Source organism: Alexandromys fortis, unplaced genomic scaffold (assembly GCF_014885135.2).
Source record: "Alexandromys fortis isolate MF-2015 unplaced genomic scaffold, M_Fortis_MF-2015_v1.1 scaffold_88, whole genome shotgun sequence".
In the NCBI taxonomy this organism is placed as follows: Eukaryota; Metazoa; Chordata; class Mammalia; order Rodentia; family Cricetidae; genus Alexandromys; species Alexandromys fortis.
In genome coordinates this window covers 2,369,943-2,381,971 of record NW_026067961.1, presented here as the reverse complement: position 1 = coordinate 2,381,971, position 12,029 = coordinate 2,369,943, and positions in this window count along the sequence as shown.

Genomic DNA, 12,029 nt, shown 5'->3' with positions numbered 1-12,029 from the left:
CATTCTGTCTCACAACTAAAATAAATATTAGTAGAGCCGTTCTATTTCTAGAAATAACCAGAGAGCCAGTGTTCTGAACCCTCCTGTTTTGTACTAGATGGGGAACTGTCCCTTGGATGTGCTTTATGAAGGCCTATTTGAAGTTGGTCCCTAAACCCAGTGCCAGCTGTCCCTGAGACCCACTGCCTTGTTTGCTAGGAGTTATCTGGGTTCCAGGACAAAGACACCCTCATCCCACGGGAATCCTCAATACCAGGTGACTTGGGAGAGTAGGTCACCGCTGTCATCACACAAGAGAGGAGGAGACTTTGATGTTAAGATGGAGATGGCATAGTAGCAGCCTCCTTTCTGATCCCCCTTACACCCCACAAACCACCCAAACAACTTGTAAATAGAATTATTAAAGAACTCAAGCTTTGCAGGAGGTACCTGGACCCTGCGTCCTTTCTTTAGGAAAGGGTGTGGGTGTTGCCTCCAGGCCAGTACCATGTGACCTCAGTGCCGGCTAGGGTCGGGTCTCCTTCCCTTCCTGAATGCCCTGTACATGCCATCACCTCTCAGCACTGTGAATGTGTGAGCACCTTATAGGATGGGCCTGGGGCCCACACAGATGTGACCTAAGTTGGTCACTTGGATTATTCACTCAGAGTCACAGTGTGATGACTCAAGGGCTCGGGGATGTTGGGGATCTGGCTCCAGTCCCCAGATTGGGGCTCTCACTAGTGGGGTTAGGACCTGTCAGGGAGAACCCGACAGGTGACTTTGAACTACTAGAAAAATTAGGCTGAGCTGTTCATTGTGTTTTTAAAGATAAGGAAGCAGGCCAGGCAGTGGTAGCACGCGCCTTTAATTCCAGCACTCAGGAGGCAGAGGCAGGCGGATCTCTGTGAGTTCAAGACCAGCCTGATCTACAGAGCAAGTTCTAGGACAGGCTACAAAACTACATAGAGAAAACCTGTCCCGAAAAACCAAACAAAAAGATGAGGAAGCAGGGAAGCAGATGGGCAGGCAAACCCCCAGCCTTCTCAGTCCTCTGTCTGTTTTGTGTAGTAGCATTTCATTTGTATTTTAATAAATAAAGTTTGCCTGAAGATCAGAGTAAAACAGCCCCGCTGGTCAGCCTTACCGACCAGGCAGTGGTGACTCACACCTTTAATCCCAGTAGCCACACAAGTTGCCATAGAAACCCAGTGGTGCACACCTTTAATCCCAGCCCTAGAGAGGATTATAAAGCAGGAGGAGACAGCTCTCAGTCACAGTCTCAATCTGAGATTCTTGAAGGCAGGATCACCACTTTGGACTGAGGTGGAGGTAAGAGCCAGTGGCTGACTGTTTTGCTTTTCTGACCTTCGGGTTGAAACCCAATCTCTATCCCTGAGATTCTGTTGATTGTGCTTTAGTTTCTTGTAGTGAGTGAATTTTGATTTTGGTACTGAGTACTAGCTATCCTGTGGCTTGGCAGAGCAGGTGGGGATTTGGAGCTGGGCAGCATCTGGGGGTAAGACTGTGATGGACATGGAAGCAGAGTGGTCCCTCGCTGTGACCTACACTCTGGTCATGATGGGTTTGGATCTTGCTAGCTGACAGGTGTGTCTGTACCAGGGGCTGTCCCCACCATCCAGGACCATCTCCTTCCCTGCTGCATAGAGGTGCCCTTCATGGGGGATACAGACCTTGCTTGTGCCAGAACTGCTTGATTCTGGCCCAGCTGTCTTCAGACCAGAGCCCAAGGATGGAAGGGTCTGTTGTGTGGCTGAGAGCTTGGAGGAGGCTGCAACAATTGGAGACCTAATTAATGTTTGTTTTATGATGTTCCAGGGAATGATCGCTCGATAAGATAATGCAAATAGAATTTTTAAGAAGCGCACATTCAATTTAAACACTGGCACAAACAGGCGAAGCGGTGGCTGGAAGATGCTGTAGCGATAAGTGCCCTCCCTCCCCTGCTCTAGGTGCCCCCCTGGTTGTTGGGCTCGTTGTAAACAGGTTGGAATGGGAGCTCAGTCCCACCTCTTCACAAGAACACAGAGTCAGAGGGAGCCGGTGCCAAGAGAGAGCCCAGGATGCCACTGAAGCCCTCTGCCTGCTGTCAGACAGTGGGTGGGGCTCTGGATTTGAGTCTAGGCCACTAGGGGCAGGTATGTCTCCTGGAAAAGCCCAGCTGTGACCACTGTTTTATGATGAGTGCAGGGAGCGCACTCCCCACAATGGTTCAGAATTGTGTTCAGCTTTCACAAGCACTGTGGCAAGTGCCAAAACTTCAGGCAAGGTTGTTTGGTTACCTTGGTTCTGAGGCTCACAAGTCCATATGGGCCTCCTGGGGCTAAAGTGGGCTGTGGTTGGGACTTGCTTCTTCTGGAGGGGCCCCTGGGAGGATCATTTCCTCCCCTCTCTGGCCACCACCCTGCCCAGGGCATCCTCTTTTATATTGAGAACCCCACATCCGTGTCCAGTTCTAACTCATCTGCTTTCCTCGGGCATCTCAAGGCGAATCTCTGAGAATCCCAAGAACTTCTCTAGCTTCAAGGTCAGCCGAGTGATCTGTAACCCGAGTCCCTTTTGTTGTGGCAACTGGTTTGTTCTGGGGATCAGGAAGTGGACAATTTGGGGTTGCTATCCTCAGAACATGTAATGTGTGTTTTATATTGATTGCTTTCTTCTGTATCAACCTTTTTATTTTTGAAGAGAATGGAGGAGAGAAGGAGCTAAGGACCACGGGATATTGCAGCTTTGTCCCAGTGGTCACTGGGACCCTGAGGTCTTCCTTTGAACAGGCTACTTATTTACTGCCCAGCCCCAGCCTGTGTGGCTTGGCCCTTTAGAGCTGCTGGTGAGGACCTTTCAGCAAGAGTGAGACTCTTGTCATGTTTGCACCCTCAATATTTGCTCAGAAAGTGTAAACATCCAGTGAGCCATGATCACCTGCATCGCACCTGGGATCATTCTAGTACATCTCTTTGAAGCCTGGATTCCAAATGGCATTTCTCTGGAGCACCCTCCAGGTCTGTGCAACACCCTTCACGTCCTGTGCCTCATCAGTTTTCTTCAGGGACAAACTCTGGATGGATTGTCCAATCCTAGTTGTCAGCTCTAAGCACAGGTACACATAGCAACATTTAATGGATTCAGAAGGTTTTATATATGTTATATGCATATATAATAACATTTGTAACAATATGTAACAATAACTATTATTGTTCCACACATATCTATATATGTATGTAACAATATGTAGCAACATATGTGCATGTGTGTGTGTGCGTGTGTGTGTGTGTGTGTCTGTAGCAATACTAGTTAAAGAAGCTGAAGTCTTGAACTTGAGAGGGAGTGGGGGGCAAGAGGTATTGGGGGAGGAGGTGAAAGCAATGAAGATGTATCACTGCTGTGCAGAATTCTCAAAAATAAAAACATTAGAAAGAGAAAAAGGAAAGATACAAAATGTGGTTGTGGACAGCAACCCCAGATTCTCTCTCTTTTCTGATCCTGGGGACAACGTTGCCCAAACATTTAACTCAGAGTTTTGTTTCATGTGTCCTAGAATTCCACAGAACATCAATTAAAACATCAGAGGATCACCCTGTTTGTAACCACAGACGTCAGTGCACAGAGAGCCACGGAATCTTTAAGCTACACTTTACACAGAGGGACAAGGGTCTGAGAAGGCAGCAGAAAAACTGCCTTCCTCTGCGTACCTCTATCCAGCCTGCTCCAGGGAGGGGAACAAAGGCAGTCAGTCACTGGGGAGCTGGGCCCCGCCTCTCTGGTCAGGTGGTTTGAGCTAGTCAACCACAGTTCCTGTGATGCTGCTGCCACCCTTATGAGCATCCCTCTTCCTCTCCCTTTATCCTCCAGGTGTCTGGGCTCAGGCAGGTCTTGGAATGTGGAGACTAGCACTGCGGTCTCCAGCTGCTGTCTGGGTTGAAGCGCTAACTCAGAACAAGCAAAGGTGTAAGCAGTGTGCACTGCTGAGCTGCTATTAATGACGCGTGCGCTCTGGTTTCTCTCTACAAGACAGAGTACAAATGTACTTTTCTAGTAGAGTATGAAAGTGCTTCTATCTGTTCCCATCTCCTGTCAGACCTAGAATCATCTGGCCTACAGACCCACTCTGGTCCCTGCTTCCCATTTCTGCATCTTCAGGTGCAGCCAAGAATGGTTCTCACAGTGTGGCTGGGTTGTGGTGCCTTCACCCCTCTCCCGAGAAGGGACTTGAAACTCCTGGTTTAGAATTTGTTAGGGGGAAAGACAATGAGAACATTTTCATTAAAAAAAAAAAGCAGGAGAGTATGTTTCTTTTTCCTCATGCTACACCTGTGCTACTTGGTCTTACAGGGGGTGGGGGGCAGACACATATGGGAGGTGTGATGAGGCTCAGGGACGCTGCGCCTGCCTCTCCAGCGACCTTGCCCTAGGGGAGCGCCCACGTGCCGCGACTGCGCAGCTGGCCTGTATTGTATATGTCCTGCCCTGTGCCCATAGTTTCCGGGGCCCTGCGGGGTTGTGAGGGTGACAGCCAAGGACCCATCTGCAGAAGGCGAATGTCAGACATTCCAGCACCCTATCCTGCCTCCTTCTCATTGCTCCGGGGCCTCGCTCTGGTGTTTGTTTATATATTTATGAGCCCGGGAATTGCCGCTTCTGGCACGCTATTTACTTAACAATCTAACAGTAATTGTGGGATAATTGTGCTGCGATGAAGGAACAGCCAGGGTCTGTGTGGTAAGTGGATAATAAAAGCCAGGGTTTATGGGTTCTGCTACCAGGAAGATTTACAGCCTTAATATTGCGTTATGTAACTCACCGTTCGTTCCCAGTTCCGAACTGCCTGGGATTGTGCTGAGACCCTCAGCTGGTAGATGGTGATGAGAAGACGGGGAGAGTCAAGCGTGCGCTATTTTGCCCTACCCCCATGCCCACCTTTGGAGGCTCATAACTCGTCCTTTGTCTTGGAGACAGAGAGGAAGCCGAGATCCGCTCTAGCTGCCAGACTTTTCGGCTTTCTGGTCCTGTCAGGCCATTAGCAGTGGACAATTGGGTGCCAAAAGCAAAGGCAGTGCACACTGTGGGAGGCATTGATTTTCATAACACCCTATTTTTCTGAGCTCTGAACATTTTCACAGAGCCCCGAGCCTAGGGAGGGCTTCCTGGCCCATGGACCATTTTCAACATCTTCCTGATTCTAAAGCAGGAGTGTGGAGCCATAGAGTCACCCTTGCCTTAGCCGCATGAAAACCAGCAAACATGGTTCCAAAGGGTGGGCTCATCACAGGTATGCTATGGGGCCGAGCAAGGCCAGTCTGTACCCGGGACTGCTCAAGGCTTGCATCATACGATTGGCCCTGCACCTCTCAGCATGTGTGTTGGGCTGAAGCCTTGGGGTTGGGGGTGTGGGGGGGCAGCAAGTGGAATCTGCAGCCTCTGGAAGAGGGGAAGACACATAGAGAAAATGCTGACACCCACCGTGATGGTGAGAACACAGCTGGGAGCAGGGTTGTTAAATCTGGGACAAGTACAATAGGCACGGGTGATAGCTCAATGGACAGAATGAAACCTAGGGGTCCACGCTGACACATACATGTGGAGCAGAGTGGGGAGAGGACACACTCAGAATCAGAACCCTGCTCTCACAGGCAGGAAATCATCAGAACCCTGTAGTCGGGGGCAGAGCTTGACTTCAATCAGAATGTTGATAGAAAATTGGAGCCGTCCTCACAAATTATTTATAATTATGAAATCTAAATATTACTGTATAGAGAAAGACATGGTGCAGCCTTGAGCAGGAGAACCAAGCTCGGCCCAGAATGGGGCATCACGTGCTTGATGAGGACCATGAGGAGGACTCAGGCAGCCTGGGTAAGCCAGAGTGTGCTGGGCTGGTGTCAGAAGATGCAGAGATGCCTGGACCCAGGGCAGCTGTCAAGGGACTGTGCCAGACTAGCTAAAGTGAGGTCAAGAAAGAAAACCACACAGGGAGCTTCAGGGGGAAGAACTGAAAAGATGAGGGTCCAGGGTGCTGTGAAGATCTGGGGCACGTCTCAGGCTTAGGGGAGGAAGGATACAGAACTCAGAGAGGGTGTGGTGTGGCCAGCTATAAAATAAAAAATATTTTTATTTATTTATTCATTTTTGAGACAGGGTTTCTTTGTGTAGCTTTGGAGCCTGCCCTGGAACTTGCTCTGTAGACCAGGCTGGCCTTGAACACACAGAGATCCGCCTACCTCTGCCTTCCCAGTGCTGGAATTAAAAGCATGTGCCACCACTGCCCAGCGGCATCCTGGATTCTTATTGTGTCAGGGCCATGGCTCCTGACTGACCATTGGTGGCTCTGCTGGAGGGGTAGCATGCTCAGGAAAGCTGTTGTAACAATGACGGAAACGTCCTCTGGAAGGTCTGCAGGACACCTGCCATGGCTCTTTCAGATGTCTCTGTAGGGCTGCAATCAGGGCCGCAGGGAAGGTCTGAATGGAGGATCTGGTCGTGTCTTCAAACACAGACAGTGCAGGTAGAAGAGGAAGGCAGCCCAGCAGCCCCCTGCTCTCGGAAGAAGGAGATCACGGGGTGGATCTGAGTCACTGCGATAGGCGTCTGTCTGCGGAGAGCCAGAGCCGCTGTATGTGGAGCAAGTGTGTGAGCCTAGCTGCTGGTGAGCGTCGGAGCAACAAGAACAGGCCTTCTGGGGCAGGTGGTCTTACAAACCGTCCTAGCACAGGGTGTCCAGGAGCTAGGTCTGTGGATGCTGGCAGCCTCCTTGAAGAGACAGCCTGCTCAGTGTGAAGCTCTGAGCTGCCTTCTCTGAGGGTATCCTCTTTCTACCGACCTTCTTGGGGAAGTGGGAGGACATGGCCCCCACTGAAGATGCTAGGCAGGAGGGTAAGTGGCTGTGCCTCTTGTTCCCTTATTAAGGCTTGGGTGCACTTCTGTGGAGTGGCTTTCCTTGCCTGTAGTCCCCATGGCTGTGGGGAACAGATACAACTTCCTTCTCACTTTTCATGTTCTTCCTTGTTTCATCCCCCTCCAGTTTATGATTATTTTCTGAGTTTGCACCCTGGAAACATCAACCCTTCTGAAGCACGAAGTCCCACAAATCTCCCACGAAGTCCTCATGAAGTCTCACGCGGTTCCATAAGGTTCCATAAGGTCTCTGTGAAGTTCCTCTGTGTTGTGGGATGATGCTTTTGTACACTGTAAAGATTTGTCACTCATATTGGTTTAATAAAATGCTGATTGACCAGTAGCCAGGCAGGAAGGATAGGCGGGGCAACCAGACTAGGAGAATTCTGGGAAGAGGAAAGGCAGAGACACAGTCATCATCCAGATGCAGAGGATACAAGATGAGAATGCCTTACTGAGAAAAGGTACCAAGCCATGTGGCTAAACATAGACATGAATTATGGGTGAATTGAAGTTGTAAAAGCTAGTAAATAATAATCCTGAGCAACAGGTCAAGGAGTTTATAATTAATATAAGCCTATCTGTTTCTTTGGGACTGAACAGCTGTGGGACCAGCAGGGAGATCTCCATGATGTCCATGAGGGTCCATAAGATTCCATGAGGTCTCTGTGAAGTTCCTATAAGGTCCCATGAGTCTCCATGAGGCCTCCACAGGCCCCTCTAATGTGCTCATGAGGTCCTATAAGGTCCCATGAAGTCTCCATGCAGTCCCATCAAGTCCCATAAGGTCCCATGAGGTTTCCATAGGACCCCTCAAGGGGCTCATGAGGTCCCCATGAGCTTTCATATCCTCTGCAGAGATGGAAGACATCAGCATATTATTGGGGAAGGGGCATGCTTCTGTAGACATAGTCTTGTGTTAGGTTAATCTGATATTGGAGGCTCCCTGAAAACATTACCTGTGGTTCTCCTGAGACCTCTGCTGTTAGAGGTCTCTAGCCCCGTGGAGCAGCCCTCTTGATGGAGGGTTCTCCTTCATGTATTCAGAGAACACATCCAGAGCCTCTGCAGCAAAGACGGAGGTTTCTGTCCCACCCGGTGCCACAGCCATTCAGTCCCAAACAGAAACTTCCGTCTACACTGCAGGCCTCTGAGACATGAGCCACCTGGAAGAACCCAGTTTCTGTTATGCAGATTTGGGGGGGGACCTCTGAGTCTTGGCTGCCATCTCACAGATGACCAAACCTCCTCTCTCTTCTCCCTTGCTGAGAGGGACCGACAGCTCTTGTGTAAGGAGTCTTGCACAGGGAAACAAAGCCCGATCTAGTTTGCTGTGGTAAAGAGTGAGGGCCTCTGGCCCAGGATTCCTGTTTCACTGCTCACCCCCGAAAAGTGCCTTAATCCACCTAGTTTTCTTCGCAGCCTCCCACCCTAAGGTTCTTCAGCACCCAAGCACTGTCTGGAAATGTCTCTGACGACAGGTGGCCCATGTCACGGAGTGCACACCTGTCTGTAGAATCCTCAGGATGTACCCATGGTGTGCAACCTCCCCCCCCCTATGCAGTGCTTAGAGAACAAGCCTAGGGCCCTTTGCATGGGGAGTAAGGATTCCACCACCCAGCTACACCGAGCACTGTTTGGCTGAGTCAGGTTTCTCTCTAGCCGGACAGGGCTTAAGTCTGCTGGGCTTGTGCTTCTGCCTCCAAGAGCTGGGTCACAGGCAGGGACCACATGACATGCGACTTTCGTAGCGCTATATTTCAGCAAAGCAAGGGAGAAGAAGGGTGTTTTCCTAAGTGCCGGGATCTTGGTGCCATCTCACCAAGGGCCGAGAGTTGGGTCCACACCTGGTCACAGGCCACCCAGTTAGCAGTGACAGGCGCCCTACGTCGGGACTGGTGACTCCACTCTTGCTCCTCATAGCTGAGTCCATGTTGGGAGATTTGGGGTCCACAGAGTGACCTTCCTGCTCCTACCTCCCCTGTCCTGCTGCCCCCAATGGCTCTTGCTTGATTCCATGAACCAAGCGCAGGTTCAGGTGTAGCCACCTGGAGAGGGACGTATTAGTGATTGGGACCAAGCCCGGCCACCTGGTCACCTGGCCACCCGGCCCAAGCCACTGGAGCATACTAAGGAGTAAGAACAGAGATCACAGAAGACTCCTTCCCTGGAATGCTGTGGAGCAGGGTCCCTGCAGTTGCAGCCTGAGGCTGCAGGCAAGGCCAACAACTGTGGGAAGCCACTGTTCTAAGACTCCAGAGGCAGCTAAAGCGCAGCGGGACTGCTCCTCCTGTAGTCTCTGGGGGGAGGCTCTTCCTACTCCTGCCAGGTCCTGGTGGCTGCAGGTAGTCTTCGGCTCCTTGTTCCGTCATTCCATCTGTCTTTACCTGGCCTGTTCGCTCGCCTTCGCCTGGGTGTCTCAAGTGGTCCTTGTATAAGGATGCTGGGCCTGGGTCGTGGGGTCCACCTGGATAATCTGGAGGACCATCAAGGTCCCTGACTTGGTTAATGAGGAGCTGGCGTTCAGTGTACTTCGGAGTGTGTGAGACTTTTCCGGCTGGGGCTGCCTGCAGCTTTGTCTTTCGCAGGCAGACGGTTTCTGGACACTGCTTACAGTCCTGAAGGTCATGCGTTTCTTCATCTGGAAGGCTACGATCTTCTACTTCCTGAAGGTCATGACCTTGCTCTTCCTGTTGGTGGTGCTCTTCACCCTGAGCCAATAGCTGCTGAGCAACACTCAGAGAGTTTAGTTAGAGGGCACACCGAGGCTGGAACACTCAGAGAGCGTGCTCAGTATACACTCAGCACCGGTCAGTGTCTCAAAGGCTCGCAGTTGTTGGCCCTGGATTAGCCCTGGGATTGATTACCTTACTGTGTGGGGTACTTGGAGGTGGGAGGTCAGAGAGGTGGGAGGACAGCCTGGACTAACAGATGGAGCTGCTCTGACTGCAGTGGGCACAGCCGGAGTGCAGGGACCCAGGGTCTCACGAGCAGGATGGTGAGCTGGTGAATTATGTAGGAACTCGCTGTCTCTGCAAACCGTGCCTGTGTCCAGCCTGCTCTGGCTGTTTCTTCTTCCTGAGTAGCTGACAAATGTGTCTGGTATCTCCGCTGCCACCTGAGGGGTTTAGGAAGCAGGCCGCCTCTTGGTGGGCTCTGGGATGGAGTGAGAGATTTTTAACGGGATGTGCCATGGCTTGGAGAGCTGCTGGCTTCCAACTGGATGTGCCCGTGTTGGTCTTGGTTCCATTTTGTATTTCATTTTCAGGATTTAATGTTGATTATGAGCAAGGTACGGTGGGAGGAAGAGAACCATTTTCTTTGCAGCTGGAGGCTAAGCCTTCCAGCAATTCCTGCTCGGAGCCTCCTCTGCTTTGGAAGGAGAATGACTGCCTAAGCCAGACCTCTCGCTGGCAAGAATTTTGTCCTCAGTCGGATGGACATATGTTTCCAGTCCCCTCATCAGAAGGATTTTGCTGGTTTATTTCCTCAAAGCCAAGACCAAGAAATCGAGTCTAAGCTTCTGGTGTTTAGAAGCTGCGTCCCTGTGTGTGAGGCTCACATCAGCCCTTGCTTCCACTTTCCTTTCTATCTTCATCTCCCCCTTTCTCCCTCCTTCCCTTCTTCCTCGACTTCCCTCTCTGGGTGTTCTCGTCCTCTCTTCCTCCCTTTTCTCCCTTTCCTCCTTGGCTGCCCACTGTCTACCACAAAACACTCTCCAGTGTGCATTTTGTTTACAAGTCAGCGAATCTCTCTAGGGCTGGCACACACCAGAGCTGTTTACCAGCGTCTCCCGTGACTGGCAGCTCTCTCAGAGAAACCTGAGTCCAGCAATTAGGAAGGAAGAAGAACCTGGGCAGGGTCTGGCTTGGGTCTGGGTCTTCCCTGCTACCGGGAGATATGAGACTGGGGCCAGCTACAGCGGCTCTCAGGGCTTCTGTTCTCCTCTGTGCGCGGCCCCGGCTCCGTGCGCAGCCCCGGCTTATGATCTCTGTGTTCCTTCACACCGGAGCTCCTTCAAGGCTCAGCACAATGCCCACCCTGCTGAGCACAGAACACACAGCTTTCCTCCCCCGTTATGTAATAAGCCTGATTTGGGATCTCCACAGGAGACTCTTTTCTTCAGTGCCATTATGTCTTTAGGGGTCAAAATGCCCTCTACCCGGGTTGCCCTGTCACCTGCTCTGTGCTCAAATTTAACTTCAATGCCTCTGTGAAGCCTGTGTGGTTTCCAGCCGGCAAGCACCACTCCCGACAGCCTCCGCGAGGGCAGAGTCCAGCGGGCAGTGGGCACTCAGAGCTTAGGTAGGACAAAGGAAAGGACATGTTTAGAATGGATTCAGAGTCTGAGAATGTAGTCACCCAAGTTTTGTTGTGATTGTATAACTCCTTGGGGGAGGCGTGACCGTGTAGACGTGGGGGAGACCTCGTTGAGGCAAACAGTGGGTTTTGGCACTAGAGGCCTGTGCCCTCTAGAAGCTCATGTGGGGGCAGTAGCTGTTTAGTGAGGGGCATTGTGATGCAGCTGGGTGCGGGTGGAGCTTCGGAGTACAGAGGCAAATCAAGCAGGTTCTGGGAGCACTTGAGAGCATGCTCACTTCCTGGCTTGGTGATTGATGCTTGAACATCTGTAGATTTAAGAGGCTTCTTGCTCCCAGAGAGCAGGAGGTGGTGAGTGGTTGCTAGGAGGGACTGGGGAACTGTTAGAACTTTCTGGAAAGGGGAAGGGGGCTTTGAGGCAGCAGTGGAGAGAAACCAAGTCCTAATCAACTTTGAAATTGATGAGTGGTTACATGACTGGCTGCCACCCCTGCCCAGAGGTCACTGCCCGGCATCTCCATCCTCCTCCAGCATACTTGAAGGTCCAGCCAAAGATGCAGGATTGTGCTCAGACACTGAGTCTTCCAGGAATTTGCTCTCTGGTGATGACTCTTAATTTTTGCATGGAGCTTCTTCCCCTTGTTTCTGGTCAAATGTTCTCACCAAGTGGTGAGATTCTAGATAAGAATCTCTGTGTGTGTGTGTGTGTGTTGAGAGAGAGAGAGAGAGAGAGAGAGAGAGAGAGAGAGAGAGAGAAGAGAGAACACTTAGAAACCAGCAGATGGTGTTCGATCCCTTAGAACTGGAGTAGAGATGGC